Below are 6,049 nucleotides of genomic sequence, written 5' to 3' on the forward strand. Positions count from 1 at the left end.
AGAGGTGAGAAAATTTTCCTTATAATGATTAGGGAGTTTATGGTCTCTTGGAATGCTGCAGGAACAAATGTTTCTTTATTTCCTCAGATATGTAAATATGAACGGTTCTGTTTCACTCTGAAATGCAGGTAGAGGTAGTAAAGATCTCCATCTCCCTCTGATATGCAGATAGTGAAGATCTCTATGTCCCCTGCTCCCACCCTGCCTTTCGCTTCCTTATACTTTGCCCGCCTGTTCCTCGTAACCTCCCTGTATTATGGCCCTTCTCAGCAGCAGTTTGTGCTGCTGCCTCCCTCTGCCCCTCCTCCCAGCCACTGTTATCTTCCCCCTCCCAGCCGATCGCTGTTCTCCCCGCCTCATTTCAACCGCCCTCATCCCGTATCCGCCCCGGCACAACCTCGGAAACAACCCCCTCTGCCATCAATGGCTTATGTCATAAACCGCAGGTCCGCCCTTGCCTCTGCAGCCAATCCTCAGCTGCCCCGCGGACATGCCCCTCCCACAACCTCCCCGCCTCCATGACACTATAAAAACTCATGTACTTCCCGAATAAAATCAGACCTGCGCATAGACCTCGTCTCCGTGGTTTTTCCTCCATCGAACCGCGCATCCCCCAAGCCTTGAGCCGCCCGCTGCCGCCCCGGTCAGGCCGTGGCGTAGGCCCGATCCCCGGCAGCGACTCGCCTGCAGTGACCTGCCTGCAGTGCAGCAGCGGAGGCCAACAGGTGGCGCCCGAACAGGGACCCCAGCTACGGCCCCTTGTCTGGCCAGCCCGCTGCTGACCCCTCGCACGGGACCCATCGCCGTCCTCCCGTGCCGCCGCTCAAGGTAGGGACTCTCCGGCGTTGCTCCCTTCACCCCCCTCCTGAGCCCTCTGCCGCGATGGGGGCCTCCCTCTCATCCCGTCAGGTTCCTCAAGTCCGCCTACTCGCGGCCCTCTTAGAGACTCACCACGTGAAGGTCTCTCTCCATCAGCTACAGCGGTATTGGGACCTTCTCCTACCCTTTAACCCTTGGCTCGTCACCTGTGCTCTCTGGAGCCCAGAGACCTATGAACGTCTAATTCAGCGGGTGACGTCCGCTATGGAGCACGATCGCAAGCAGTTTCCCCCCGGCCTTATCCCGACCCTCGTCGCTATCCGCGCCTGTCTCCAAGGTGTGCCCTCCCCTGCCTCCACTCTCGCCTGTGAGCCTAGCCACCCTCTCACCTGCGATCCTGATGGAGACGACGATGCTCGTTCTCTGTCCGCCCAGCTAGAGGCCGCGCTCGAACTGGATCCCCCCACAGCCTCCGATCCGGACCCCAACCAACATGGCGACCCCCCGCCTTCTCCCCCCCCCACCGCGTCCTGCAAACAATGCCAACATGGCACACCTCCTCCTTCTTCTTCCTCGGCGCCCTCTTCCCGCCCTTACCCACCTCTTCCTGTCTCGTCGCCATCCGGTCCCGTCCCGGATGCCTGCCGATCGCCATTTTCGGCTAAACCGGCAGAGCCTCCGGTGCCATCTTGGCCTGTACCTGGAAATGACGTGGCCACTCCTCCATCTTGGCCCGAGGCCAGAAGTGATGTCAGGCGTGACGTCACCGTGCCGCCATCTTGGCCAATCAGAAACACAGTTGCCGCCGTGCCCTCCTGGCCGGCGCCCGGTGGCACCGCCAATGCTTCACCTCCATGGCCCGCTTCACCTCCCGCCTGCTCCAGCAATAGCGGGAGCGTCGTGAATCCTCCTCCGCCAGCGTACGACACCGCCTTTCTCACCGCTCCCACTCCGCCTCTGGCTCAGATGTTCCCCCTCAATCCCGCTCGCACTCCGCAGAGCCCACAAGCGTGGGTCCCCTTCTCTCCCAAAGACATCCAAATGCTCCGCAACGCGATAAAAGAGGATGGCCTTGCCAGCCCTCATGCCCAAGACCTTCTCGAGCGTATGACCATCCCTCGCTGCATCCCTTACGATTGGATCTCTCTAGCCCGAGCGGTTCTCTCCCCCGGGCAATTCATTGACTGGCGAGCCCATCTCGGTGTCCTGATCGACAATCAGATTGCCGACAATGCTCGTCAGGGTGTGCATTACCCTGCAAACGCATTTCTCGGGTTCGGCCCTTACGGCGATCCCAGCGCCTACACTGCCACCCCGCCTGGGTTTTTCATCCAGCTCCGTGACTGTGTTTTTCGAGCCTTCCGTTCGTGCACCGCGGCCGCCCCAGAGCCCCTCGTGAAGCTTTTCCAAAAACCCGAGGAGCCGTTTAATGAGTTCGTAGCTCGTGTGCAGGCCGCTGCAGAGAGGCGAGTCGTCGGCAATGCAGCCCGCGAGTCCTTTGTTAAGGACATCCTGCAGGAGGGGGCTAACCCAGCTTGCAAAGCCATCATTCGTCCCCTTCGTGACAAGCCGCTCCAAGACTGGGTCCTCGCATGCTCCGGAGTTTCTGGGCAAGCATCTGCGCTTGCAGCGGCTATTGTCGCGGCAGTCCAAACAACCAACACCTGCTTCCGCTGCGGCGAATTGGGCCACTTCGCTCGGGAGTGCCCCAACCTTCCGGCTCCGCCGCAACCCGTAGTCCAGCCTATGGTGCCACCACCGCGCCCTGTTCCTGCCGCCCGGCCGCCCTCCACCCTCTGCCCGCGCTGTGGAAAAGGGTATCATTGGGCTCGCGATTGCCGTGTTCCGAGACAGCCTTTAAACGGGCAGCGGGGCAAGCCTCAGCCCCGCCATCAAGAGGCTCCAATCGCCCCGCGCCAGCCCCGCCCGTAGGCATCCACTGGTCCGTTCCCATGTCGCCCACTTTGCAGCCGCGCCTCACCATCAAGGTCAATGGAAAGTGGATGGACGGCCTTCTTGACACCGGCGCCGAAATCTCCTGCATCCCACTCTCCCAAGCTCGTGACTTCCCACTCACAGCCGGACCCGTCATCGTAGGCGCCACAGGCCAGTCCTCCTCGCAACAGGCGGCTGAAGATCTTGCCTGGCATGACACCGATGGACGGTCAGGGTTCTTCCATCCCCTGGTTCTCAGGGATATCAAGCAAGTCCTTTGGGGGCGCGACATTCTTCACCAGTCAGGCGCCGTTCTTTTTACTTCGCAGCCATCGCTGCCCCCCCAATAGTTTTGGCCGTTGCTCGCGTTCGACCTCCAGCACCCGTTCCTCTGCAATGGGACACAGAGGAACCCATTTGGGTGGAGCAATGGCCTATGACTGCCCCGAAACTAGCCATTCTTCAGGACCTCGTGGAAGAGCAGCTCCGTGCTGGCCATGTTGAGCCCTCCACCAGTCCATACAATACTCCCATTTTTTCCATCATCAAAAAATCTGGCAAGCCACGCCTCCTCCACGACCTGCGAGAGGTTAACAAGCACATCAAACCCATGGGCTCTCCTCAGCCCGGCATGCCTCACCCGTCAGCCTTTCCGCGAGATTGGTATGTGGCAGTCCTCGACATCAAGGACTGCTTCTTCTCTATCCCCCTGCATCCGGATGACCGCCCACGGTTCGCCTTTACTGTTCCCCAGCCCAACCACCACCGGCCTGCCAAACGGTATCAGTGGAAAGTCCTCCCCCAAGGCATGAAGAACAGCCCTGCCATCTGCCAGCTGTTTGTGGCTACTGCTATTGAGCCCTTAACCTCCGAGGCCACTATCGTGCATTACATGGATGACATCCTTGTAGCCCATCCGAGCGAGCCAAAACTACAAGCTATAGTTGCCAGTCTTCTCTCCAATCTGAAAGATATCGGTCTTCAGATCAACATAGAGAAAGCCGTTTTCCACCCACCGTTTCAATTCTTGGGCTTTGAAATCTCGGAAACGGTCACGCCCATGGCGCCGCTTATAAACGTCCCCAAAACCATGACGCTCCGTGATCTCCAACAGCTTTGTGGCCAGCTCAACTGGCTGCGCCCGTCCCTGCCAGTCACCACACATCAGCTGCAGCCTCTGTTCCAGCTCCTTCAGACCACTGGCCCACCATCACAGGCACCCACAAAGAGGGTCACCCTGTCGTATGAAGCAGAGTGCGCCCTGAGCTGTGTCAACTCTGCCCTAATGGACTGCTTGCTCCAGCGAATAGACCCAGACAAGCCATTTGCAGGACTTGTCCTTCCCACCCGTGGGACCCCCACTGGCCTCATCTGGCAGGACGGTCCACTCCTGTGGGTCCATTTAGCCAAAAGCAAGCTTCGCAAAATCACCCCCCAATCCATCCTGTTCGCGCAGCTCGCCATCGCCCTTGTTGAGCGCTCCACCCACCATTACGGGCGTCATCCAGATGTCATCATTTGGCCCCTTACAACTCAGCAGGTCACTCACTTGCTAAAGGACTCCATAGATATGCAGGCACTGTTCCTCCTATTCTCCGGCCCATTCGATAATCACTTCCCCCAGCACCGCCTCATACAAGGCCTCAGCACGCTCCCCGTCGCAGCTCCTGACCATTTCCCGTTCCCGTCCTCCAAGCCACTCCCCAATGCCGCCATCGCCTTCACTGACGCCTCCAAGCACTGCCTTGCTATAGTCCTCTACAAGCCAAACTCCACACAACCCCTCTGCCACACCCGCCGACATAGCAGCTCTGTCCAAGTGGCCGAATTGAAAGCCGTCACTCTGGCTCTCCAATACCTCCAGGACCAGCCAGTAAATATCTTCATGGACAGTCTCTACTGCCTGCAGGTCTCTCGTATCCTTGCCTTTGCGGCCTTCCTGCCGCCTGCTAGCATCGGCAACCGGGACATCAACCTGGCCTTAGCTGACCTTCAACTCCTCTTAGAGAGGCGGCGACAACCCTGGTTCATTGCCCATGTTAGGAGCCACTCAGGCCTCCCAGGCCCCTTGGCTCACGGCAACCATCTCGCTGACCAGGCCGCCCAAGGTGCTTCCATCAATGCCCTCAGCCCCGCAGCTGCCGTAGGAGACATTATCAACCAGGCAAAGACCTTGCATGCGCGCTTCCATCTTGGTGCGCCCGCCCTCCATCGACTCCTTCCAGAACTTCCCATCGAGACATGCAAACATCTGGTGCGTGCGTGCTGCTCCTGTGCACCTTTGCTGCCCCTGGGGCCACTCCAGCCCCAGGGTGTCAACCTGCGCGGATTGCGGCCCAACTCTAGGTGGCAATTAGATGTCACACATGTCGCTTCCTTTGGCCGATGGAAGTTCCTTCATGTTGCCATCGATACATTTTCGCACCTCTGCTATGCCGTCGCCCTCCCGGGAGAGTCTGCCAAGTATGCCACTCAAGCGCTCCGGGAAGCCATCCTCTTCATGGGAGTCCCTTGGGACATAAAGACAGATAATGGCCCCGCCTACCGCAGCGCCGCCTTTGCCGAGTTTGTGAAGCTCTACAACATCACCCACCACTTCCGCATTGCATACAACCCGCAAGGCCAAGGACTTGTTGAAAGAATTCACCAAACCCTCAAGATCCTCGTCCAGAAGACTAGAGAGACTCAACCCCGCCTCACCCCACGTGAAACAGTCACGCAAGTGCTCATCCAGCACAACCTGATGACCTTTGACTCTGAGGGGCTTTCGCCCGTCCACAAGCACTGGGGGCCCTCTTACCGGCCCACTCCGGCCCCTCTTGTCCTCTGGCGCGACCCGCTCACTAGCAAGTGGACCGGACCAGCGCCCCTTCTCACCCAAGGGCGAGGATTTGCCTGCGTCTTCCCGGAATCTGCACCCCAGCCTGTCTGGATCCCTGCTCATCTTGTTAAGCCCTTCACTCCACACGGCCCTGCCGACCTTCCACCTCCCGACCCCCTACCCCCTGATGATTCCCCCCTGCCATAATGATGGCCCCTCTCCGCACCTCACCCCCCCCGTGAGGTTTTTCTCCTCTTGTCATTGCAGATGACGCCTCCAGTCGCCCAGTCGAGCCCGCCTGAGTCTGCCCCTCCCGCGCCATCACCCGCAGGGACCACGCCAGCTCTCTCCCGCCGCGAGCGACGTCGACGTCGTCTTCTTGTCCGCCGCTTGAGCCGTCTCTCCCTCGAAGATGCCTCCATCGAGCAGCAAATTCTCCAGCTTCTCCGTCGTGCTCGCGCCTCCCCTGCCCCG

Source organism: Dasypus novemcinctus, chromosome 3 (genome assembly GCF_030445035.2).
Source record: "Dasypus novemcinctus isolate mDasNov1 chromosome 3, mDasNov1.1.hap2, whole genome shotgun sequence".
Classification (NCBI taxonomy): Eukaryota; Metazoa; Chordata; class Mammalia; order Cingulata; family Dasypodidae; genus Dasypus; species Dasypus novemcinctus.